This window comes from Mustelus asterias, chromosome 7, assembly GCF_964213995.1.
Source record: "Mustelus asterias chromosome 7, sMusAst1.hap1.1, whole genome shotgun sequence".
NCBI lineage: Eukaryota > Metazoa > Chordata > Chondrichthyes > Carcharhiniformes > Triakidae > Mustelus > Mustelus asterias.
The window spans coordinates 103,385,920-103,412,506 of NC_135807.1; the positions used below are offsets into that span (position 1 = coordinate 103,385,920).

Consider the following 26,587-nt stretch of genomic DNA (forward strand, 5'->3'; position numbering starts at 1 on the left):
AAATGACCGGAGCTCTGAACTGCGCATGCACAGTTAGAAAAAAATTTGAAAAAGCGCACCCATGTCAGATCGCGCCCAGGCCGCAGAAAGCAGAGAAAGCGGCCCAAGAGCGAAAAACGGGAGCGATGGCCACCACAGACATCACTGTCCCCCTTATCCAACCAATCCCCCGCTACCCAGGCTGATTGCCCGCAGAGTGGCAGCTGACCCACCTGCCCCCGTGAGTTATCGGGCCTCCCCCCCCACCAGAGATACATCTTACCCACCTCCCTCCTCCCCCCCCCTCCACATACCTGAGAACGATCTGGCCTCACTCCCCCACCCCCTCCCAGAGAATGATCAGGCCTGCCTCCCCCCCCCCAAATCCGATAACGATCAGGCCTCCCTCCCCACCCCCTCACCAGAGAATGATTTCACCTGCCTCCCCCCCCGCCACACGATCTGAGTCAGAGAGCCGTTGGAAGATCTGAACTCAACTCTTCAGCAGCTGGAGCGCCCGAAACAGACTTTTATTTAGCATATCCATTTCGGCCTGATTCCGAATTGGCGAATGCGGTGGTAAAGGGGGGAATGCTGATAAAGGTGGGCAGGCAATTCATTAATTCAATTTAAATGCATGCAAATGCATTTAAATCTCCGTTGCACCCGTTTCGGGCGTGAATCGGATCGCGGCCATTCCCGGGCCTCGGTAAAGTGGGCATCTGTGTGGACACAGGCACAGATCGCATTAATGGCCTCACACCCGACTTTACCACGTTTTCGCACCTGCAGTGGTAAAATCGGGCCCTTAATTACATCAACCTGCCTTGGCTCAATTGAACAAATCCCCTGCTGCAGCAAACAAAAAAACATTTGGTGTTGACACTGTGCACAATTCCAGGAGGGATAGAATAGGAACATATGAATAGTCTTACAGCATATGATTCATGTAAACATTCCACTTATTTTCTATTGTAGTTTGGAGTGTCATTTTTAACACCATGAGCAATGCCATGGGAAATCTGCTTGTACAGTCAAAAATATCACCTTTTCACCCTTAGATTTTAGAGAGATCCTAATGAACAAAGTGTCAGATGCATCACACTCTGCTGAAATTCCAGTGGCAGTCAGTACAGGCATTACCCATTTAAAGTGCATTCTAGTAGCAAGTTTTCGCTACAGTGCTATTGTGCCAGCATAGCGCTGTCTTCATTTTTGTTTTTAGTGCGGTTACTGTGCTCGAACCAAGACCTATCTTGTAACTGTGCTATCCCTTTCTGCAACCTCTTACTCCTTCCCATTTGCCATCCCTCCCTCAAACTCCATGCTCCCTCGAGCTCGCCACCCCTCTCTCAAACCCCTCTCTGGACCCCTTGCCCATCTACCCATCATTAACTCTAATGACCCCCCCCCCCCACTCCGGTTTGCTGTCCCTCTTGACCACGTTGCTCTCTCCCACTTCCCACACTTTTCCCAGCCCCTTTCTCTGTCCTTTTGCCACCTCCCTCAACCCCTTCCTGTCTGCTCCCCTTTCCCATTGCTTCCACTTTGCCACTTTCTTTTCCCAATCCCCTCAGTATCTTCTGTTCAATTCCTCCCACTTACTACCCATTGTTTGACCCCTCGTTGTTTCCTGCTCGTCATTTCACATAAGGAACTGGAAGAGACAGCAAATGGGAAGGAGTAAGAAAGTGAGCTGGTGGATCAGAAGAAGGAATCAGTGAGAGAGGCAATGAGTGGAAGGGAACAAGAAGGTCAGGAGAAGGAAGTGACAAGCAGGAAGCAGTGAGGGGTATGTTGGAAACAGTGAGCAGGAGGCAAGTAGAATGAGTAGCACTAACAAGAGCAATATGCTAGCAAGAGTAGCAAGTCGAAAGAGGATTTGTGGACCAGTTAGGTTCAAGGCAGCCAACAGGTTTTAAAAGTAAAAATTGTCAGGAATGTAACCCAGCTTTATTACAAAGTTTCCTATGGGGAAGTGATTTTTGTTTAACATGCCATTTTTACAAATGCATTAAGAGTGCAAAATAAGACAGCTTTTACAAAGGGTGGTTGCATTGCCGAAGTTATGAGGCAAACTCTGTTACAAACAGTACCTGGAACTCAAAAACCACAGACACAGTGAGCACAGTTAATTCCTGATAAATCAGCCTCAGAGAGGGTAAATCACTTCTCATTTATTTCAGATTTACCGTTACCCTCTTCCCACTCCCTCACTACCTTTGGCTCAATTATTCCCACGTATCGCCCGTCCTTCAACCCCCTCACTCCCTCCAGCTCACAGCCCCTCTCCCAATCCCCTCACTATCTCCTACACACTACCTCTTTCAACCTTCTCACTCCCTCCTCCTCAGCATCCCTCTCCCTGCCCCCTCCCAATCTTCTGGATCTAGTGAGGAAGAGGAAATGAAGGAAATTATTAAACAAAGTATTGAAAAAATAAATGTCACTAAAAGATGATAAATCCCCAAGGCCTGATAATCTACAACTCACGGTAATAAAAAAAGAGGTGGCTATGGAAATAGCAGATGCACTTGTTACCATCTTCCAAAATTCTACAGATTCTGGAACTGTCCTGGCAGATTGGAGTGTGACAAGTCGAGTGAGTGGCAAATACATGGCAGATGCAGTATAACGTGGCTAAATGTGAAGTTGTCCACTTTGGTAGGAGAAACAGAATGGCAGAGCATTATTTAAATGGAAACGTTGACATACAAAGGGACCTGGGTGTCCTCGTACACCGGTCATTGAAAGCAAGCATGCAGGTACAGCAAGCAATTAAGAAGGCAAATGGTATGTTGGCCTTCATTGCAAGAGGACTTGAATATCAGAGCAAGGATGTCTTACTGCAGCTGTACAGGGTCTTGGTGAGACCATACCTTGAGTATTGTGTGCAGTTTTGGTCTCCTTACCCAAGAAAGGATACATTTGCCTTAGAGGAAGTACAGCGAAGGTTCATTAGACTGATTCCTGGGATGGCAGGATTGTTGTATGAGGAGACTAGGCCTGTATTCGCTGGAGTTTAAAAGGATAAGAGGGGATCTAATTGAAATGTATAAAATGTTGACAGGGTTGAACAGACTGGATGCAGTGATGTTTCCTCTGGCTGGGAATTCTAGAACAAGGTCTCAGGACACAGAGTAGGCCATTTAGCATTGAGCTGAGGAGAAATTCCTTTACTCAGAGGATGGTGAACCTGTGGAATTCTCTACCACATAAAGCCGCGAATGCCAAGTCACTGAAATATTTAAGAGCAAAACAGAAAGATTTTTAGACTCTTAATGCATCAACTCGTATGGGGAGTACATGGAAGTAAGGCATTGTGATAGAGGATCAATAAAAATCATACTGAATGGTGGAGCAGGATTGAAAGGCCAAACAAACTACTCTTTCTCTTATTTTCTATGTTTCTGCGGCCCCTTTCTCTGCCCCCTCCTGATTACGCCACTTGATGCTTCTTTCCCCAGCCCCCTCACTATCACTCACTCAATTCCTCCCTCTTGCAAGAGAGGCAGGGAGCGGGAGAGAGTGAGGGGGTTAGGAGAGAGAAGCTGCAAGTGGGAAACAGTGCGAACGAGGCAGGAAACAGTGAGTGCAAAGTAAGTCAAAAGAGTGGCATGTCAGCTAGAGTGGCACGTTGTTAAAAAAGGTGGTGAACTGATGACCAAAGGAGAATCATAAGTTGGTTGCCGACTCTGGTATTATTTTGTAAAATGTTACACCATACTTATCCAATTAGATCTCTCTCTTCCCCGGTGATATTCTTCGGTACCTATTTGATATCCCATGAAAACTCTGTCCACTGAAGCTGTATTTTTCTCAAGCTGAAGCTCAAGAAAGTGCATTTTTAAAGAACATAAAACATGAATGGTAGGATATTATAATGGAGGTTTTCAGAATAATGATAAATTTTGAGAGAATAAAGGGTAAAAATAATTTTCTGCCGTATTAGTCATGTACAATCTGTTTTTTTGGCCTATTAAAATAAGTTTATTAATACAAGTTTAAACTCTGTTTCTCTGTTGAATCTTTGACTTACAAATAAAGCTTCTTAAAGATGACAGTTATGGAGAACCTTCATTAAGATTTCAGAATCATATTATCAATATATAATTTAAAGACTTGTATAACAAATAAATCAACAACCTCTAATATCCAGCCTCTTCCCACTGCAAATTTCTTCCCTGCTAGTGCCAATACTCCTGCTGAAGGAACCTTTAAATGCATTATCTTGTTCTTTCTCCTTTCAAACTTACCCAAGTCCAGATTGAAATCAATCTGCCTCTCAGTTTTTCCATCTCCAACTTTTCTCCCAGGACATCAGAACTGTAGAATTCCCAACTTCCCTTGGTCTTCCCCTCCTCTTCCTCTAATCCTCGGTGTTTTAGAAAACAAGAGCTGCTGAATTCTCAACTCTTTAACTTGCAGTCAACTGGCCTCAAAAATCGTGCATTATCAATAAACAATCTACCCATATGTAATCTCTCTCCCATCTCTATTCAATTTGGAGACACGCTCCATATTTAAGTGAAGGCAAGCATCCAACAGAGGGCAGCAGAGCAGTGATGCTGATTGGCTATCGCGGGGAAGATTTGCATCGGTGCAGTCACTGCTTCCAGACAGGCGGTTTCCCCGTGTTTTTGTGGCTATGACTCATCTTTCATTCCTTCACCCTACAGTATAAACAAACATCTCCCACTTTATATGCCTTTTAGCTTTGACAAAGGGTCTGGACTCGAAACATCAGCTCTTTTTTCTCTTTACAGATGCTGTCAAACCTGCTGAGATTTTCCAGCATTTTCTCTTTTGGTGTCAGATTCCAGCATTTGCAGTAATTTGCTTTTATTGAGCAATCTAGACTCCCTGACAATTTTTGTCTCAAGAAGTGTGTCCAGCTGCAGGATCTCAGACCACATTATTCGGTTGGAGTGGCAGCTAGACGCACCGCGGAGCATACAGGGGGCAGAGAGTGTGATAGACACTTGTTACAGGGAGGCTGTCCCATCACAGGTTCAGTCAGGTAGATGGGTGACTACAAGGAGAGGCAGGCAGGTAGTTTAGGAGTCTCCTGTGGCTATTCCCATTTCAAATAGGTATACTATTTTGGATAATGTTGAGGGGGATAGCCTCTCGGAAAAACACCAGCAGCAGCCAGGCCTGTGGCACCACACCTGGTTCTGCAGGTCAGGCAACGAGCAAGCGAGCAGTAGTAATAGGGGACTCACTAGTTAGAGGCACAGACTGGTGTTTCTGTAGTCGCGATTGAGACTTCAAGATGGTATGTTGCTTCCCTGGTGCCAGGGTCAAGGATATCTCTGAGTGGTTGCAGGACATTCTTAAAGGGGAGTGTTGAGCATATTCAGGAGGAAGTTCTCATTCAGTATGTGGATGGCCTGATTCGAGAGGGGGCAAAACTTGACCTCCTCTTGGGAAATTAGGAAGGGCAGTGAGGGATCACTTTAGTTTTAAGACAGCTATGGAGAATGATAAGTCTGGCCCAAAAGTTAAAATTCTAAATTGGGGTAAGGCCAATTTTGATGGTGTTAGACAGGAACTTTCAAAAGTTGATTGGGGGAGTCTATTGGCAGGCAAAGGGACGTCTGGTAACTGGAAGGCTTTCAAAAGTGCATTAACCAGGGCTCAGGGTAAGCACATTCCTTTTAGAGTGAAGAGCAAGGCTGGTAGAAGTAGAGAACCCTGGATGACTCGGGATACTGAGACCCTGGTCAAGAAGGAAGAGGAAGCATATGACATGCATAGACAACTGGGATCAAGTGGATCCCTTGAAGAGTATAGAAGATGTGGGAGTAGAGTTAAGAGAGAAATCAGGAGGGCAAAAATGGGACACGAGACTGCTTTGTCAGATAAGGCAAAGGAGAATCCAAAGTGCTTCTACAAATACATAAAGGGCAAAAGAGTAACTAGGGAGAGAGTAGGGCATCTTAAGGATCAACAAGATCATCTATGTGTGGATCCACAAGAGATGGGTGAAATCCTAAATAAATATTTCTCATCAGTATTTACTGTTGAGAAAAGCATGGATGTTAGGGAACTTGGGGAAATAAATAGTGATGTCTTGAGGAGTGTACATATTACAGAGGAGTAAGTCTTAAAGCGCATCAAGGTAAATAAATCCATGGGACCTCATGAAGTGTATATTCCAGAACATGGTGAAAGGCTAGGGAGGAAATTGCAGGTCCCTTAGCAGAGATTGGAGGGTGGCAAATGTTGTGCCTTTGTTTAAGAAGAGCTGCAGGGAAAAAGCCTGGGGACTACAGGCCGGTGAGCCTAACATCTGTAGTGGATAAGTTGTTGGAAGGAATTCTGAGAGACAGGATCTACAGGCATTTAGAGAGGCAATGACTGATTAGAGACAGTCAACATGGCTTTCTGAATGGAAAATCATGTCTCACAAATTTGTTTGAGTTTTTGAAGAGATAACCAAGAAGGTAGATGAGGGCAGTGCAGCCGATGTGGTCTACATGGACTTTAGCAAGGCCTTTGACAAGGTACCACATGGTAGGTTGTTGCATAAGGTGAAATCTCACAGGATCCAGGGTGAGGTAGCCAATTGGACACAAAATTGGCTTAATGACAGAAGCCAGAGGGCAGTTGTAGAGGGTTGTTTTTCAAGCTGGAGGCCTGTGACCAGTGGTGTACCTCAGGGATCAGTGCTGGGTCCACTGTTATTTGCCATTTGTATTAATGATTTGGATGAGAATTTAGGAGGCATGGTTAGTAAGTTTGCAGATGACACCAAGATTAGTGGCACAGTGGACAGTGAAGGTGGTTATCTAGGATTGCAACAGGATCTTGATCAATTGAGCCAATGAGCTGATGAATGGCAGATGGAGTTTAATTTAGATAAATGTGAGGTGATGCATTTTGGTAGATCGAACCATGGCAGGACTTACTCAGTTAATGGAAGGGCGTTGGGGAGAGTTATAGAACAAAGAGATCTGGGGGTACAGGTTCATACTCCTTGAAAATGGAGTCACAGGTGGACAGGGTGGTGCAGAAGGCATTTGTCATGCTTGGTTTCATTGGTCAAAACATTGAATACAGGAGTTGGGACATCTTGTTGAAGTTGTACAAGACATTGGTAAGGCCACACTTGGAATACTGTGTACAGTTCCAGTCACCCTATTATAGAAAGGATATTATTAAACTAGAAAGAGTGCAGAAAAGATTTACTCGGATGCTATCAGGATTGATGGTTTGAATTATAAGGAGAGGCTGGATAGACTGGGACTTTTTTCCCTGGAGCATAGGAGACTTAGGTGTAACCTTATAGAGGTCTATAAAATAATGACGGGCATAGATAAGGTAGATAAGAAGAAGAAGAAGAAGAAGAAGAAACCCTACAGTGCAGAAGGAGGCCATTCGGCCCATCGAGTCGGCACCGACCACAATCCCACCCAGGCCCTAACCCCACATATTTACCCACTAATCCCTCTAACCTACGCATCTCAGGACTCTAAGGGGCAATTTTTAACCTGGCCAATCAACCTAACCCGCACATCTTTGGACTGTGGGAGGAAACCGGAACACCCGGAGGAAACCCACGCAGACACGAGGAGAATGTGCAAACTCCACACAGACAGTGACCCGAGCCTGGAATCAAACCCGGGATCCTGGAGCTGTGAAGCAGCAGTGCTAACCACTGTGCTACCGTGCCACCCTAATAAGATAAGATAGTCAACATATGTTCCCAAAGATCGAGGACTCAAAAACTAGAGGGCATAGGTTTTAGGTGAGAGGGGAGAGATACAAAAGGAACCAGAGGGGCAATTTGTTTCACACAGAGGGCGGTGAGTGTCTGGAACAAGCTGCCAGAGGTAGTAAGGCGGGTACAATTTTGTCTTTTAAAAAGTATTTAGGCAGTTATATGGGTAAGATTGGTATAGAGGGATATGGGCCAAATTAAAAACTGGGCGGCATGGACAAATTGGGCTGAAGGCCCTGTTTTCATGCTGTAAAGCTCTATGACAGCTCAACATGACAACCTGCCAAATATTCACACGAAAAGAAAAATCAATAATTAATTACCTCAAGACCAGTTTGGAGCCTCGATTCCTAAGACCACATGTCCTCAGAGCTCTCAAAGTCCAGGGTTTGTGCTTCTATTTCTTATAGGCTTGCCTTGTCCTGTTTGATCTTCCAGGACCTGGAGGTTTGGAAAGGGCTGTTCTGAGTACTGGTGGATTAATCCTAAATCAGAATACCAAGATCTCAACAATTGAAGGTTTTTTTTAAGAAGTCGAAGTGGCATAGTTTTTAAATGTATTCAACTTGGGGGAGGGATGGGGGGTACAACTACTGGGGTGCAGAGATTTTAGCAGCGCAACAAGAAAAGCAGTTGAACACCAAAACAAAATCAACAACTCACCAGGAAATTGAGCGGCAACTGAGGGCGGAAGTTGGTTTAAAGTGCTGAGTGTCCCCCCTCTCTCCGTAGGAGGAAGAGGGAGCGACACTTGGCACCAGGGATCACCCCCACCCCTAGAAGAGACAGTGAGAACCGGAGCCAGGGCAACGGGATGAAGAGGAGCGAATGTCTCGGTGTCTGCAGCGCTGTGCTGGGCTGCTCAGTGTAGCAACTCCTCAGTGTAGCAACTCCTCACAGTCCGCACCAACACCCTGCAACCACGTCACTGACAGGAAAACAAAACTTAAAACAGTAGCCCCAGCATCAACAAATTACACGTGCAACTTTCCATTCGGAAACAAAACATTATTAACACCGCCCACCGCTGGCAATCCTTGCATTTCATCATAAACATTTGGAAACTCGGTATGTTAGGTTTCACTTTCCAATCCTGCACCCGAAACTGTTGGTAAACGAAGCTGCACATTGGAAATCGGTATCGCGCATGTTAGTTATGTTACAATCTCTCCCAGACACCTTCAGGAAAGAATGTGCTCTTCAAACTAAAAATGTACACCCAGGCAATTAAGGAGAGAACATTTTTCTTCGGGCCATCACAACTACTTGCATTTATCTAGCGCCTTTAGCTTAGTAAAATGTCCCACGGTGCCTCAAGAGACTTAAGGATTTGAAATTTGACACCGAGCCACATAAGGAAACATTGCCACAAGTGACAAAAAGATTGGTCAAAAAGGCAGGTTTCATGCAACATCTTAGGAGTGGCAAATAGCTTCAATAGGGAATTCGAAAGGCCGAGGAAACTGAAAGCATAGCCACCAATTATCCCCTATTTTTGAATAAGTTTGGGTGTAATTTCATGATACATTTAGTTCTGATGCAAGTATGCTTTGGCACTAAATTTGTGCAGCATTATAGCCCCGTCTGTGGTGTCGTGGTCACTGTTCTCCTGAAGGCTGGGTAGTTTGCTGCGGACAATGGTCTGTTTGAGGTTGTGCGGTTGTTTGAAGGCAAGAAGTGGGGGTGTGGGGATGGCCTTGGCGAGATGTTCGTCTTCATCAATGACATCAATGAAGGCTCCGGAGGAGATGCCGTAGCTTCTCCGCTCTGGGAAGTACTGGACGACGAAGGGTACTCTGTCCACCGTGTCCCGTGTTTGTCTTCTGAGGAGGTCGGTGCGGTTTTTCGCTGTGGCGTGTTGGAATTGTCGATCGATGAGTTGAGCGCTATATCCTGTTCTTATGCGGGCATCTTTCAGCGTCTGGAGGTGTCTGTTGCGATCCTCCTCATCCGAGCAGATCCTGTGTATACGGAGGGCTTGTCCGTCGGGGATGGCTTCTTTAACGTGTTTAGGGTGGAAGCTCTGAAGCAGAGAAGACTGAGGAGTGACCCGATTGAGGTGTTAAAGATTATGAGGGGCATGGATAGGGTGGATAGGGAGCAACTGTTCCCCTTAGTTGAAGGGTCAGTTACAAGGGGACACAAGTTAAAAGTGAGGGATGGGAGGTTTACGGGGGATTTGAGAAAAAACATTTTTACTGAGAGGGTGGTGACGGTCTGGAATGCACTGCCTGGGAGGATGGTAGAGGTGGGATGCCTCACATCCTTTAAAAAGTACCTGGATGAGTACTTGGCACGCCATAACATTCAAGGCTATGGGCCAAGTGCTGACAAGTGGGATTAGATGGGCAGGTCAGGGCCTTTCATGCGTCGGGGCAGACTCGATGGACTGAAGGGACTCTTCTGCACTGTGATTCTATGATATATTTTTAAGCCAGAATGGTTTAACAGCCAGAAGAGAACCTGGCTTTGAACATAGAACATAGAACAGTACGGCACAGAACAGGCCCTGCGGCCCACGATGTTGTGCCGAGAGGCATGACATTTTGGCCTTGAGGCCTTTTAATTTTGTAGTCCAGACATAATAATCATTCTTTACTAATTAAATCTAATACCTATTTCAGAGCGGTTAGAGAAGTGTGCATTGCAGGAAAATGTAAAAGTTGCGAATTTGGTGAAAGTGGAGCTCTCGGATAAGTAATATCAAACAGAAATTTAGCCTAAAATTTTAAAACATGAGCGGAACTGCACTAGACACTTTGCAGGAATTAATTTTCATCTCATCCATGCCTGCTACAGGGTAATTTTTGTCAACTACTATGGTGGGGTTCAAGCCTGGGATCCGAGAGCATTGCTCTCGGTTTGTGATTTACCAGTTAACTGACCAATTATACTAGGCCACAGAAGGAACCCAACTTTGCAGGTATTGTCTATAGGTGACAGTTCACTGTTTATCAGCTGTAACTGATTGCTTAAATAGATGCCAATTATTATGAGCAGCAAGTTAAATCAGTAGTTGTAATTTGTGGTTCAAAAAATATAGTATAGTATCAGCATGGTTGCAGAACAATGGGTAAAGGTTCGGAATTTGGTTCTGAAGAATTAAACTTGAAAAGTTAACTCTGTATTTCTCTCTCCACAGATGCAGCCAGACCTGCTGAGCATTCTCAGCACTTTTTGTTATTTCACATTTCCAGCATCTGCAGGATTTTGCTTTTATTATAGGGAAAGACAAGACATCTCCAATGCCATGAACATTGCCACACCTGATTCATGCAGAGAAACAACATCTGCTGTGGAAATCCAGGACAAGAAGTGTCCTGGAAGGCCCAACCTAGGACCCTGGACAAGAGGCCAAATTACAGGACAGACCTGGAAAATTGCAGACAGTTGGTCACCCTCTCCTTATCTAACGGATACAAGGTTCTTGCTGCCAGTGTGGATAAGGGCAAAATCTGCAGAGTGGCACGGTAGCTCAGTGGTTAGCACTGCTGCTTCACAGCTCCAGGGACCTGGGTTCGATTCCCGGCTTGGGTCACTGTCTGTGTGGAGTTTGCACATTCTCCTCGTGTCTGCGTGGGTTTCCTCCGGGTGCTCCGGTTTCCTCCCACAGTCCAAAGATGTGCGGGTTAGGTTGATTGGCCATGCTAAAAATTGCCCCTTAGTGTCCTGGGATGCGTAGATTAGAGGGATTAGCGGGTAAAATATGTAGGGATATGGGGGTAGGGCCTGGGTGGGATTGTGGTCGGTGCAGACTCGATGGACCGAATGGCCTCTTTCTGTGCTGTATGGTTTCTATGATTCTTCTTCTATGAGCAAACTGTCCAAGGCACCAAGGGAAAGGAGGCCATTTAAGTGGATTGAGTGAAAAGCAAGTAGACGTGGTCAGGAACAGTGCAGTCAGAGGGATAGAACTGTTACGCCGTTCTGTGATCAGGAGTTCCAAACGCTGTGTTGCCTGCTTGGTGCCACGGTTAAATACATCTCCCTGAAGCTGGTAAAGAACTTAATGGAAGGGGAGAATCCAGTTAACTACATGGGAATCAACAACAATGGGCAGAACAAGGACTGAAACTGCAAAGTAATTTGAGGAGGTAAGGTCCAAATTAAAAGCAGAAACTTAAAGATTATCTGGATTACTGGCAGAACCTTGTGTGAATTGGCATAGGGTCAATCAGATCGGAGAGTGTGTGACTTAAACAGTGATGTAGATAGGGGAAAGGGTTTGAATCCACCAATAATGGGGAAAGAGGGAGCAGTTTCATTGAGATTCCACCTAAACCAGGTGAGATCAGTGTTTTGGTGAATCCAATAGCTAGGGTTGTTGATAAGGCCTTAAACTAAAAAAGTGGTAATGGGGTGGAGGATGCGCAGGATTGCACAGTGTTCAGCATCATTCACAACTCCTCAGATATTGAAGCAGTCTGTGCCCGCATGGAACAAGACCTGGACAACATTCAGGCTTGGATCGTTAGGTAGCAAGTGACTTTTGTGCCACTGAAGTGCCAAACAATAACCATCTCCAACAAGAGAACCAAACCATCCCCCCACTATTATCAATGGCATTATCACTGCTGACCCACTCCCCACCACCATCAACATCCCAGGTGTTACTGTTGCCCAGAAATGGAACTGGAGAAGCCATTTAAATACTGGCTACAGAAACTGGGAATTCTGTGGAGGTTGCTCACCTCCTGACTCCCCAAAGCCTGTCCACTATCTACAAGGCCCACGTTGGGAGTGTGATGAAATATTCTCCTCTTGCCTGCACAGGTGCAACTCCAACAAGTCTCAAAAAGCTTGACACCATCCAGGATAATGCAACGCATTTGATCAACTTTTCAAACATCATCTGAAAGACTAGTTACCTCCACCCCACCAGCACACCAGTGGCAACAGTGTAATACCATCTACAAGATGCACTGCTGCATCTTACTAAAGGCTCCTGCGACAATGCATTCCAAACTGGCAAACTCTACAACCTAGAAGAACAAGGACATGGGAAAACTATAATTTGCAGATTCCCCTCCAAGTCACTCACTTTCCTGACTGGGAACTAAAACACTTTTCCTTCACTGTCACTGGGTCAAAATCATGGAACTCCCCTCATAACAGCACTTGTGGATACACCTAAACTGCACTAGTTCAAGAAGGTGGCTTGCCACTTCCTTCTTGGGGTGGGCAATATATGCTGGCCTTTTTAGAGATGCTCACATCTGATGAACAAATAATAAAAGACCAATCTAAAATACTGAGGCTTAAATGTGCACAACAGTAAAGGTTTGAAAATGTGGTATATGTCACTAGCAGTTTAGATACTATACTATATTTTTTGAGCCACAAGTTACAACTACTGATTTAACTTGCTGCTCATAATAATTGGCAATGGCAATTTACAGCTATTACCACACGAGATGGCAGTAAAACTGGACTTGGACATTCTACAACATGTGGTGTCAAAATAATCACTCAGTACACAGCTAACACAATGTAACATAACAATCAAATCCTCTGAAATTTGGCAGGATCTGCCACTGAACTGCACAACGTCACAATGGTAAGCTTCTTATACTTATTCAGTTTTAAGTTTTTAAAAAGTACAACTGTTCAAATTAAGCAACAAAATAAAAGTGGAATTTATTGCCAAATAACTTCAGTTACTAATTGCAGTTATCGAAGCCCAGTACCAGACATGTGCCAGATTTTGGTGGGGGGGCGGGGGGGGGGGGGGGGGGGGGGGGGGTTGATGATAGGATAATAATTAATTAAAATTTAAAGCAGGGTTGATTTCTATATCACAGGAGAGAAATGATGAAGGGTGGAGCAGACTGGCTTCCATGCTGTCAATATCGACATAGATCAATTATCTGGAAGTGATGGACAGCAATATCTGATGGGAATTGTCATTTCCAGGGTGGGATGCAGTTTTTGGGTCCTTCTGGATTTTGGGGCACAGGATAAGGGTCCGATAACTTTAATCAAAATAAGCATACTCAATTCTGAATAAGTATAAGAGATTGCTAGGTAAAAAGTTTAAATTGTGAAACTGACATAGAAATGAAGTCAAATAACGCACAGAAAGTTAATATTTTCAGTTTTCTATACTCCATACACAATTTTACAGTACAAAAACAGGCAGCTTATATCCTCTTCCATCAACCCCATCTTTACTGACCTACCTATCCCTCTCCTCCTCCTGTCTGTCAGTATATCAATTTCAAAACATAAAAACTAGAGCAGGAGTAGGCCATTTGGCCCATCAAATTTGATTTGATTTATTGTCACATGTATTAACATACAGTGAAAAGGATTGTTTCTTGTGCGCTATACAGACAAAACATACCGTTCATAGAGAAGAAAACGAGAGAATGCAGAATGTAATGTTACAGTCATAGCTAGGGTGTAGAGAAAGATCAACTTAATGCAAGGTAAGTCCATTCAAAAGTCTGGCAGCAGCAGGGAAGAAGCTGTTCTTGAGTCGGTTGGTACGTGACCTCAGACTTTTGTATCTTTTTCCCGAAGGAAGAAGGTGGAAAAGAGAATGTCCAGGGTGCATGGGGTCCTTAATTATGCTGGCTGCTTTGCCGAGGCAGCGGGAAGTGCAGACAGAGTCAATGGATGGGAGGCTGGTTTGCGTGATGGATTGGGCTTAATTCACGACCTTTTGTAGTTCCTTGCGGTCTTGGGCAGAGCAGGAGGCATAGCAAGCTGTGATACAACCAGAAAGAATGGTGCATCTGTAAATGTTGGTGAGAGTCGTAGCTGACATGCCAAATTTCCTTAGTCTTCTGAGAAAGTAGAGGCGTTGGTGGGCTTTCTTAATTATAATGTTGGCATGGGGGGACCAGGACAGGTTGTCGATGATCTGGACACCAAAAAACTTGAAGCTCTCGACCCTTTCTATTTCGTCCCCGTTGATGTAGGTTCTCCTTTACGATTTCTGAAGTCGATGACAATTTCCTTCGTTTTGTTGACATTGAGGGAGAATGGCTCTACCATTCAATATGACTGATCCTCTATCTCAATGACAGATTCCCACTTTCTCCCCACACCTCTTAATGCCATTAAAATCTTTAAAAAATCTATCTCCTTCTTGAATACATTCAGTGACTTTGCCTCCACAACCTTCTGTGGTGGAGAATTCCACAAGTTCATTACCCTTTGAGCGAATAAATATTTCCTTGTCTCAATTCTAAATGGTCTATCTTATATCCTGAGACTATGTCCCCATGTTCTAGATTTATCAAGCAGGGAAATCATCCTCCTTGCATCGAGTGTGTCCAGTTGTTTAGAATTTTAAACACTTCATTCAGAGCAACATACTTGAGATGCTAAAAATCTGAACTAAAAGCAGAAGAGGCTGAAATTACTCAGCAATTCTGGCAGCATCTGTGCGAGAGAAACAAAAGTTAACATTTCTAATCAATGACCCTTCTGAAATAAACATACGCAGACCATCACTTCATGACAGATCTGTGATTTAACGCCATATCCCCACCTTTAATTACAGGCCGGTGAGCCTTACATCAGTGGTAGGGAAATTATTGGAGAGGATTCTTCGAGACAGGATTTATTCCCACATGGAAATAAGTGGACGTATTAGTGAGAGGCAACATGGTTTTGTGAAGGGGAGGTCGTGTCTCACGAACTTGATCGAGTTTTTCGAGGAAGTGACGAAGATGATTGATGAGGGTAGGGCAGTGGATGTTGTCTACATGGACTTCAGTAAGGCCTTTGGCAACGTCCCTCATTAAGAAGTTTAACAACACCAGGTTAAAGTCCAACAGGTTTATTTGGTAGCAAAAGCCACACAAGCTTTCGGAGCTGCAAGCCCCTTCTTCAGGTGAGAAGGGGCCTGAAGAAGGGGCTTGCAGCTCACCTGAAGAAGGGGCTTGCAGCTCCGAAAGCTTGTGTGGCTTTTGCTACCAAATAAACCTGTTGGACTTTAACCTGGTGTTGTTAAACTTCTTACTGTGTTTACCCCAGTCCAACGCCGGCATCTCCACATCATAACGTCCCTCATGGCAGACTGGTGCAGAAGGTGAAGTCACATGGGATCAGAGGTGAGCTGGCAAGGTGGATACTAAACTGGCTCGGTCAAAGAAGGTAGTAAGAGTTTTAACAACACCAGATTAAAGTCCAACAGGTTTATTTGGTAGCAAATGCCATTAGCTTTCGGAGCGCTGCTCCTTCGTCAGATGGATTGGAAATCTGCTCTCACACAAGGCACAGAGACACAAAATCAAGTTACAGAATACTGATTAGAATGCAAATCTCTACAGCCAACCAGGTCTTAAAGATACAGACAATTAAGCACAGGTTAAAGAGATGTGCATCGTCTCCAGACAGGACAGCCAGTGAGATTCTGCAAGTCCAGGAGGCAAGCCGTGGGGGTTACAGATAGTGTGACATAAACCCAACATCCCGGTTTAGGCCATCCTCATGTGTGCAGACATTGGCTGTTTCTGCTCAGCGACTCTGTATGGAGTTTGCACATTCTCCTCGTGTTTGCGTGGGTTTCCTCCGGGTGCTCCGGTTTCCTCCCACAGTCCAAAGATGTGCGGGTTAGGTTGATTGGCCAGGTTAAAATTGCCCCTGAGATGCGTAGGTTAGAGGGATTAGCGGGTAAAATATGTGGGGGTAGGGCCTGGGTGGGATTGTGGTCGGTGCAGACTCGATGGGCCGAATGGCCTCCTTCTGCACTGTAGGGTTTCTATGATTTCTATGATTTCTTCTATGACTCTGCGTCGTCGTGTGTTGTGAAGGCCGCCTTGGAGAACGCTTACCCGAAGATCAGAGGCTGAATGCCCGTGACCGCTGAAGTGCTCCCCAACAGGAAGAGAACAGTCTTGCCTGGTGTTTGTCGAGCGGTGTTCATTCATCCGTTGTCGTAGCGTCTGCATGGTTTCCCCAATGTACCATGCCTTGGGACATCCTTTCCTGCAGCGTATCAGGTAGACAACGTTGGCCGAGTTGCAAGAGTAGGTACCATGTACCTGGTAGATGGTGTTCTCACGTGAGATGATGGCATCCGTGTCGATGATCCGGCACGTCTTGCAGAGGTTGCTGTGGCAGGATTGTGTGGTGTCGTGGTCACTGTTCTCCTGAAGGCTGGGTAGTTTGCTGCGGACAATGGTCTGTTTGAGGTTGTGCGGTTGTTTGAAGGCAAGAAGTGGGGGTGTGGGGATGGCCTTGGCGAGATGTTCATCTTCAATGACATGTTGAAGGCTCCGGAGGAGATGCCGTAGCTTCTCCACTCCGGGGAAGTACTGGACGACGAAGGGTACTCTGTCCACCGTGTCCCGTGTTTGTCTTCTGAGGAGGTTGGTGCAGTTTTTCGCTGTGGCACGTCGGAACTGTTGATCGATGAGTCGAGCGCCATATCCTGTTCTTATGAGGGCAACTTTCAGCGTCTGGAGGTGTCTGTTGTGATCCTCCTCATCCGAGCAGATCCTGTGTATTCGGAGGGCTTGTCCGTAGGGGATGGCTTCTTTAACGTGTTTAGGGTGGAAGCTGGAGAAGTGGAGCATCATGAGGTTATCCGTGCGCTTGTGGTACAGTGAGGTGCTGAGGTGACCGTCCTTAATGGAGATGCGTGTGTCCAAGAATGCAACCGATTCCGGAGAGTAGTCCATGGTGAGTCTGATGGTGGGATGGAACTTGTTGATGTCATCATATAGTTGTTTCAGTGATTGTTCACCATGAGTCCAAAGGAAGAAAATGTCATCGATGTATCTAGTGTACAGCATCGGTTGAAGGTCCTGTGCGGTGAAGAAGTCTTGTTCGAACCTGTGCATGAAGATGTTGGCATATTGAGGTGCGCATTTGGTCCCCATGGCTGTTCCGTGTATCTGGATGAAGAACTGGTTGTTGAAGGTGAAGACATTGTGCTCCAAGATGAAGCGGATGAGTTGTAAAATTGCATCTGGAAACTGGCAGTTGTCGGCGTTGAGTACTGAGGCAGTTGCAGCAATGCAATCATCATAGGGGATGCTCGTGTCGAGTGCTGAGACATCCATTGTGACGAGGAGTGCTCCTGGTTCAACTGCTCCATGTGCGTTGAGTTTCTGTAGGAAGTCTGAAGAAACTCAACGCACATGGAGCAGTTGAACCAGGAGCACTCCTCGTCACAATGGATGTCTCGGCACTCTACACCAGCATCCCCCACGATGATGGCATTGCTGCAACTGCCTCAGTACTCAATGCCGACAACTGCCAGTTTCCAGATGCAATTTTACAACTCATCCGCTTCATCCTGGAGCACAATGTCTTCACCTTCAACAACCAGTTCTTCATCCAGACACACGGAACAGCCATGGGGACCAAATGCGCACCTCAATATGCCAACATCTTCGTGCACAGGTTCGAACAAGACCTCTTCACCGCACAGGACCTTCAACCGATGCAATACACTAGATACATCGATGACATTTTCTTCCTTTGGACTCATGGTGAACAATCACTGAAACAACTATATGATGATATCAACAAGTTCCATCCCACCATCAGACTCACCATGGACTACTCTCCGGAATCGGTTGCATTCTTGGACACACGCATCTCCATTAAGCACCTCACTGTACCGCAAGCCCACGGATAACCTCACGATGCTCCACTTCTCCAGCTTCCACCCTAAACACGTTAAAGAAGCCATCCCCTACGGAGAAGCCCTCCGTATACACAGGATCTGCTCGAATGAGGAGGATCGTAACAGACACCTCCAGACGCTGAAAGATGCCCTCATAAGAACAGGATATGGCGCTCGACTCATCGATCGACAGTTCCGACGCGCCACAGCAAAAAACCGCACCGACCTCCTCAGAAGACAAACACGGGACATGGTGGACAGAGTACCCTTCATCGTCCAGTACTTCCCCGGAGCGGAGAAGCTACGGCATCTCCTCCGGAGCCTTCAACATGTCATTGATGAAGACGAACATCTCGCCAAGGCCATCCCCACATCCCCACTTCTTGCCTTCAAACAACCGCACAACCTCAAACAGACCATTGTCCGCAGCAAACTACCCAGCCTTCAGGAGAACAGTGACCACGACACCACACAACCCTGCCACAGCAACCTCTGCAAGATGTGCCGGATCATCGACACGGATGCCATCGTCTCACGTGAGAACACCATCTACCAGGTACATGGTACCTACTCTTGCAACTTGGCCAACGTTGTCGACCTGATATGCTGCAGGAAAGGATGTCCCGAGGCATGGTACATTGGGGAAACCATGCAGACGCTACGACAACGGATAAATGAACACCGCTTGACAATCACCAGACAAGACTGTTCTCTTCCTGTGGGGGAGCACTTCAGCGGTCACGGGCATTCAGCCTCTGATCTTCGGGTAAGCGTTCTCCAAAGCGGCCTTCACAACACATGACAGCGCAGAGTCGCTGAGCAGAAACTGATAGCCACGTTCCACACACATGAGGACAGCGTAAACTGGGATCTTGGGTTTATGTCACACTATCTGTAACCCCCACAGCTTGCCTTCTGGACTTGCAGAATCTCAGTGGCTGTCCTGTCTGGAGACAATACACATCTCTTTAACCTGTGCTTAATGCTCCCTCCACTCACATTGTCTGTATCAAAGGGCCTGTTCCTGCGCTGTAATTTTCTTTGTTCTTTGTCCCATTTCCCTTCATATTGTATCCATTATATTTGGAGGTCCAGGGTACAAAGGCCAGCAAAGCAAGATCCATCCATGGCTTACTGAGGAGGTTAAGGATAGTGATAGATTAAAATAAAAGATTTATAATGTTTGAGTGAATACTGGTAAGCCTGTGGAGTGGGAGTGCTTTAGAAACCAGTAAAGGGTCACCGAAAACGTTGATTAAAAAGGGCAGCACTGTGGCTACATGGCGCTGCTGCCTAACAGCGCTTAGGGACCAGGGTTCAATTCCGGCCTTGGGTGACTGTGTGGAATTCTCATGTTCTCCCCATGTTTGCATGGGTTTCTCCAGGTACTCTGGTTTCCTTCCAGTTCAAAGATAAGCAAGTTAGGTGGATTGGCCAGGCTAAATTGCCTCTTAGTGTCCAAAGATCTGTAGTTAGGTGAATTAGTCATGGTAAATGTGTTGGGTTACCAGGATAGGGCGATGGAGTGGACTTAATAAGACGCTCTTTTGGAGAGTCGGTGCCGTTTCAATGGGCCGAATGGCCTCCTTTTGCACTGTAGGGATTCTAAGGGAAAATTAAAAGAGAGTAAACTAGCTAAGAATATAAAAACAGATCATAAAAGCTTTTAAAAGTATGTAAAAAGGAGTAGCCTGAAGACAGAGATCGAAGAAATTATCATGGGGAATGAGGAAATGGCAGAGATAGTGAACTAATTCTCTGTGAATGTCTTCACAGCAGAAGACAATTTACATAACTGAAAGAGAGGATAACATAGATTAATAAAAGTGAGGAACTTTTCTCTCTGCAGAGAAAACATACTGGAATAACATAAGGGACTAAAATAAGATAAATTCTCAGAACCTTTTGGTCTAAAAGACCAAAATCCTCGGGTTCTAAAAGAGGCAGCTGCAAATTTAATGAATGTACTGATTATGATTTTCCCAAAATTCCTCAGATTGTAGGAACAGTTCCAGCAAATTGGAAGTGAGCAAATGTAACACTGCTATTCATGAAAAGAGGGAGAGAGAAAACAGAGAATTGCAAAATAGTTAGCCTGATATCAATCATCAAGAAAATGCTGGAATCTACAATTATGGAAAAATTAAGAATACACTAGAATATCATAGTATGATTAGACAAAGTCAACATGGTTTTATGAAAGGCAAATTATATTTGACAAATTTATTACCGTTTTCTGAGCATGTAACTAGTAACATAGTTAAAGGGAAACCAGTAGATGTAGTTTACCTAGATTTCCAAAGGCTTTCAAGAAGATGTATTATAAAACGTTAATGCACAAGATAAGAACTTGTGGAATTTGGGATCATATATTAACATGGATAGAGGATAGGTTGATGGACAGGAAGGAAAGACTAGGGATAAATATGGCATTTTCAAGTTGGCAGGCTGTAACTAATGGACAATTGCATGGAACAGTGGTGGGGTCTCAGCTATTTACAACCTATGTTAATGACTTAGACAAAGTACCCAAGTTGCTGCTGGTACAAAGCTACGTGGGAATGAAGGGGACATAAAGAGGCTGCAAAGAGATATAGACAGGTTAATTGAGTGGGCAACAAGGTGGCAGATAATGTATAATGCAGGGAAGTACGAGGTTATTTACTTTGGTTGTAAGAATAGAAAAGCAGAATATTTTTTAAAAGGTGTGAAACTCGTAAATATTCATGTTCTGAGGGACTTGAGTGTACTGCTACAAGAAACTTAGAAAGATAGCATCCAGATACAAAAAACAATTTGGAAGGCAAATGGTAATGTGGCCTTCATTACCAGGAGATTGGAGTACAGTGTTAAAGATCTCTTGCTACAACTGGTGAGACCACACCGGGAACACTGTGCAATTGTGGTCTTCAGCTTTAAGAAAGGATATACTTGCATTGGAAGCAGTACAGTGTAGGTTCACTTGAATGACCTCTTGGGTGGAAGAATTGTTCTTGGATGAGAGGCTGAGTAAATTGGGTCTATATTCACTGGAGTTTGGAAGAATGAGAGAAGACCACATTAAACATACAAGATTTTGAAAATTCATCACGAAACCTGAATCTCTCCTGCCCTTCAGCCTATCTCAGTCCTTCCTTTTTATTCTTCCTGCCCCTCCCCCCTTTTGCCTGTTCAAAAACTCTTACCTTTGTATCTTTCTTCAGTTCTGATGAAAAGTAATTGACCAGAAACATGAACTGTTTTTCTCCCATTCTGCTGCCTGACCAGCAGCAAATGGAGTGATCAGAGAAATACAATTGATGAAGTGCCAGCATTTTGAGTCTAAAGGTGTGATTATTTCAAACTTCTGGGAAACAGAAGGCATAACATGGTAACAGCAGATATCTATGTGTAAAATCCAAGCTTTATAAAGATTGAAAAAAATCAACTTGAATTAGTCCCATATAGTGGGAAAAAATTGTGTGTGAAAATGAAATGACTACTACAACAGCGAAGAGCAGACAGCTCCAGATCCGGAATTGGGAGACCAATTGTGCTGTAGAGGCATTTGAGAAGATGGATCTAAAGCGCAGGTTGATATTCAGTTTTCTAAACGACACCAGTGAAGAGGAAAGGCAGGAGAGAAAGGATTTGATTTATTTAATAGCTGGGAGGTCAGTGAGGACAACAGTAAAAACCAGAAAACATTTTTGAGAAATTCAGCACACATTTCTCGCCAAGGTCAAACCATCGGACCCACTTAAATGAACTTCAAAGCCCGAGACAGGAACAAGTCAGCCTACTGAAAATTTTTAATGAAATTAAGGAACTTAGCCAACATATGTAAATGAATACCAATGAATGGAAGTTCAAGGGAAAGGATGAAAAACTGGTAGATCAGCTCATTTCAGGCTCTGCACACCCTAGTGTACAAAATGCTCCGATTGGAAAAGACAAGGTCACAATGTCTCAGGGCGTAGAGACTGATAGAGCACACAACTCCACAAGAAGTCAAAATGAAAATGCTGGCTACCAAAAACAAGCTAGCCTTCAGTTGAGTCAAGACAAAGAGAGCAGGGTTGAACAAGAGAATGCACACCAGACGGAGAGGGAAATGTGCAAGAGACGTAGACAACCACAGGGGCTCACTGACAGAAGGAAATGTCCCACATTCAGATCAAACTGCAGACCTTGTGGAAAGCCCAATCACTGGGAAAAGATGCGCAGTACAAAGAAAGAAGATGGTAAATGAAGCAGAACATCAGGATAAATGAGAAAAAAAAACATTTGTACCGAAAGATGACAAAGAGTTTGAGGACACAATAGATGCAGGAACCATACAACTGCTTAAAATGGCTGACTGCAATAGTTTCCAAAGAAAATAAATTCACACACCAATCAGATCAGAAAGAGGGCAAGAAATAATTCTGAAGCTGACGCTTAATACTGCACAGAGTAACATCATTCCCGTTCAGACTATACCAGAAGACCTTTCCAGAATATCTGAAGGAAAATGGTTACCCAAGGAAAGATGCTTCGAAACCAACATGCACCATGCTGACAAGATATGGTGGAACTGAGATCTGACAGCTAGGAACAACACAAATCAGAGGGACACAAAAAGGAAAAGATGCTAACTGCATGTCAAGTGAAACAGAAACAGATGGTCTTGCTATTTTAGAGTTCAACAGTTGTGAAGAGCTGCAGCTGATCTCGGTAAATCATCAGCTGAAGGAGGTGTCAACAAAGGTTGAAGGTAGACCTATTGAAAAGCATCTTCCAATCAAAAGCAAGAAAGAATTGCCAGAGTCAGCCTACAGAGTGGGTAAATTCCATCATTATGAGAGGTAACATGCAAAGCCAAATTAATGAGGTGCCGCCATATATTGAAATTCTCAAAGCCAATATTGATGGACACAAATATATCTTGACAGAAATGGAAAGAGCTCATTTGGAAACTTCAGGCAGCAAAAGTTGGACCTAAAGAACAAAGTCGCTGACTTGGAAGAACATAATGTGGTATGTGGATAAAGAACATTTGGAAAGTAAGCTGCATGCTGTACAGTTAGCAGATCAGGCATTCAAGAGGGAGATCCTGAACCTCAGCTCAAAACGTCAACAGCACTTGCTTCAAATAGAATAACTCGAAAAAGAAAAGAATGACAGTGCTAATTCAGATAGCAAAGTTAGCGATCTGTAGATGCAGTTTCATACTTTATCACAGTTGGAAAATGATTTACTTAAGACCAATAACAAGCTGCAAGAAATCCTTTGGAAAAGAGCAGGGGAGGACTCAGAGACAGTACCCACTACCTAGAAGAGCAATCCAATCCAGTCCAACCTGTGGCTCCAGAGCAGAGTGGCGGCAGTCAAAGGCTTCTTGACCTTTTTGGCTAAGATCAAGGAGCAATCTTACCGGCCTCATAACGTCGACTGATCACTTTGTACCAGGAGGTTTTTTTTGTGCCACTTTGTACCAGGAGGCAGTCCTTTAGGATAGGGTCTTCTGATTTGGTCAGACTTTCACAAAATGCTCAAGAGTCTGCTCAGCTAACCAAAGGCTGATAGAGTGAAACCAGCCTGTGATCGGACGAGCCATCAGTTGCCAGTTAAGTTTTTAATATCTATGGCTAACAAGCTTAGAACAGAAAAGCAAGTTCAATGGGAGCAGGTGGGTGGGAGCTGCCATGAGCCAGGGCAGATGGAAGGTGCTGGGAACCTGAGCAGGCGGGAGGCCAGGAAGCAGGGTGGATGGTCAAATGGGAACAGGGTGTGCGAGGGAACTCACAATAGAGAGCGATGACCTTAGTTATGGATATCAAGATGTAGAATCAGTTTGGGTAGAGATTAGAAACAGTAAAGGTAAGATGTCAATAGTGGGAGTAATTTATAGGCCCCTAAGAGTAACCACACTGTAGGATGGATGTACAGAAAGAAATAATGAGGATTGTGATAAAGGTATCAATAATCATTGGTGACTTTAATCTATATATAAATCAGATTGGCAGTGATAGCCTGGATGATGAGTCCATAGTGCTTTCGGCACAGTTTCTTAGATCAGAACATTTTAGTACCAACCAGAGAGCAGTCTAATATGGTAATATGCAATGAGATAGGTTCATTAATAAACTCATAGTGAAGGTACTGCTATGGTAGCAGCAATCATAATATGAATGAACTTCACATTCAATTTGGAGGGAGAGAGTGGATCTCAGACTAATGTTTAAAACTTTAATAAGGGCAATTATGAGGATATGAAGGAAGAGCTGGCTAAAATGAACTGGGAAATTAGGTGAAGGGATAGGTCAATTGAGATGCAGTGGCAGAAAAGTAAGAAGGTACCAGTGAAGGATGCACCATATGTGGCTAAGGAAAGAAGTTAAAGGTAGCATCAAATTTTAGAAAAAGTGTATAATTTTGGAAGATGAGTAGCAGATCAGAAGATTGGTCAGAATATAAAGAACAGCAAAAAATGACTAAAAGATTAATAAGGAGGGGGAAATTAAGAATATGAGAGAAAGCCAGCTAGAAATACAGACACAGAAAGTAAGAGTTTCTAAAGTGTTTAAAAAAGTAATGAGTAAGTATAGCAAGTATTGGTCCTCCAAAGAGTAAGACTGGGTAATTAATAATGGAAAATAAGGAAACGGTGGATGAATTCAATAGATATAATATGTATGTCTTCACTATAGAGGATACAAATAACATCTCGAAAATAAATGTGGATTGGGAACTGAAATGGAGGGAGGGACCTAAAACAGTTGCAATCACCAGGGAAAGGGTACTAAGAAACTTCAGTCTAAAGATGTACAGGTTAGGGTGATTGGCTTTGCTAAATTGACCCTAGTGTCAGGGGGATTAGCAGGGTAACTATGTGGGGTTACGGGAACAGGGCCTAGGTGGGATTGTGGTCGGTGCAGACTCGATGGGCTGAATGGCCTCCTTCTGCACTGTAGGGATTCTGTGATTCTATGAAAATTATTAGAACTAAAAATTGACAAGTCACAGGTCCTGATGGACTTCATCCTAGGGTCTTAAAAGAAGTGTCTACTGAAATAGTAGATGCATTGGTTTTAATTTTCCAATATTTCTGAGATTTTTCAAAGGTCCGATCAGATTGGAGAATGTGACTCCTCAATTCAAGAAAGGGAGACACAAAGCAGGAAACTGTAGGCCAGTTTGCCAAACATCTGTCATTGGGAGGTTGCTGGAATCTATTGTTAAGGAAGTTATATAGTCAGGCACGTAAAAAAAACACCTCAATGCAATCACACAAAATCAACATGGCTTTGTGAAAGGGAAATCGCTAATTTTTTGGAGTACTTTGAGGAGGTAACAAGCAACATGGATAAACTGGGAGCCTGCAGAAGTGCTGTACTATGATTTCCAGAAAGCATTTGACAAGGTGCCACATCAAAGGTTACTATGCAAAACAAGAGCTCATGGTGTATGGGTTAACACATTAGCATGATTAGCTAACAGGAAACTGAAAATAGATATAAATTAGTCATTTTTTGGTTCGCAAGATATGATGAGTGGAGCGCCACAGGGATCAATGCTGGGCCTCAGCTATTTACAATTTATATCAATGATGAAGGGACTAAATACATGGCCTCTAAATTTGCTGATGCACAAAGATAGGTAGGAAAGTAGGTTGTGAAGAGACATAAGGAGTCTGAAAAAGGGACATAGATAGGTTAACTAAAAAATTGGCAAATGGAGTATAATGTGGGAAAATGTGAACTTGTCCGCTTTGACAGGAAGAATAGAAAAGCAACATTTTTTTTAATGGAGAGAGACTGCAGAATTCTGAGGTACAGAGGGATCTGCGTGTCCTGGTACATGAATCACAAAAGGTTAGTTTGCTGTAGATATGGAAAGTGATTCAGAAGACAATGGAATATTGTTGTTAATTGCATGAGGAATGCAATCTAAAAGTAAGGATATTTTGCTATAGTGGGTGAGACCAGATGCAGAACACTGTTTTGGTCTCCTTATTTAAGAGAGGATATAAATGTGTTAGGCGCAGTTCAGAGAAGATTAACTCAACTGATATCTGGTTTGGGGATGGGTTATCTTACGAGGAAAGATTGGAGAGGTTGGGCCAGAAGCCATTGGAGTTTAGAAAATTGAGTGGTGATCATATTGAAACATACAAGATCATGAAGGGCCTTGACAGTGTGGATGATGAAAGAAGATCATGGGACACAATTTAAAAATAAGGGGCCTCCCACCGAGATGTGAAGAACTTTTTTTTCTTTTAGAGAGTCATGAATCTTTGAAACTCTCGAGCAGTGGACACAGGGTCAATTAAT

At 44.1% G+C, this 26,587-nt stretch overlaps 1 protein-coding gene across 6 annotated transcripts in view; it reads right to left on the reverse strand.

Annotated features, from left to right (window-relative positions):
• Window positions 1-26,587, reverse strand: part of LOC144495883 (TPR and ankyrin repeat-containing protein 1-like) — a 112,892-nt gene that overhangs the window by 83,235 nt on the left and 3,070 nt on the right. Inside the window, exons 1-2 of one of the 6 annotated variants that reach the window (XM_078216605.1) lie at window positions 8,369-8,806; window positions 8,029-8,190 (exon numbers count right to left, since the gene is read on the reverse strand). The exons of 1 other annotated variant lie outside the window; for it this stretch is intronic. The gene's annotated coding sequence lies outside the window, so the exon portion shown is untranslated. Of the gene's footprint in view, window positions 1-8,028; window positions 8,191-8,368; window positions 8,807-26,587 lie in introns of those variants that run through there. 4 more of the 6 variants (XM_078216611.1, XM_078216606.1, XM_078216608.1 and 1 more) reach the window with 4 other exon arrangements.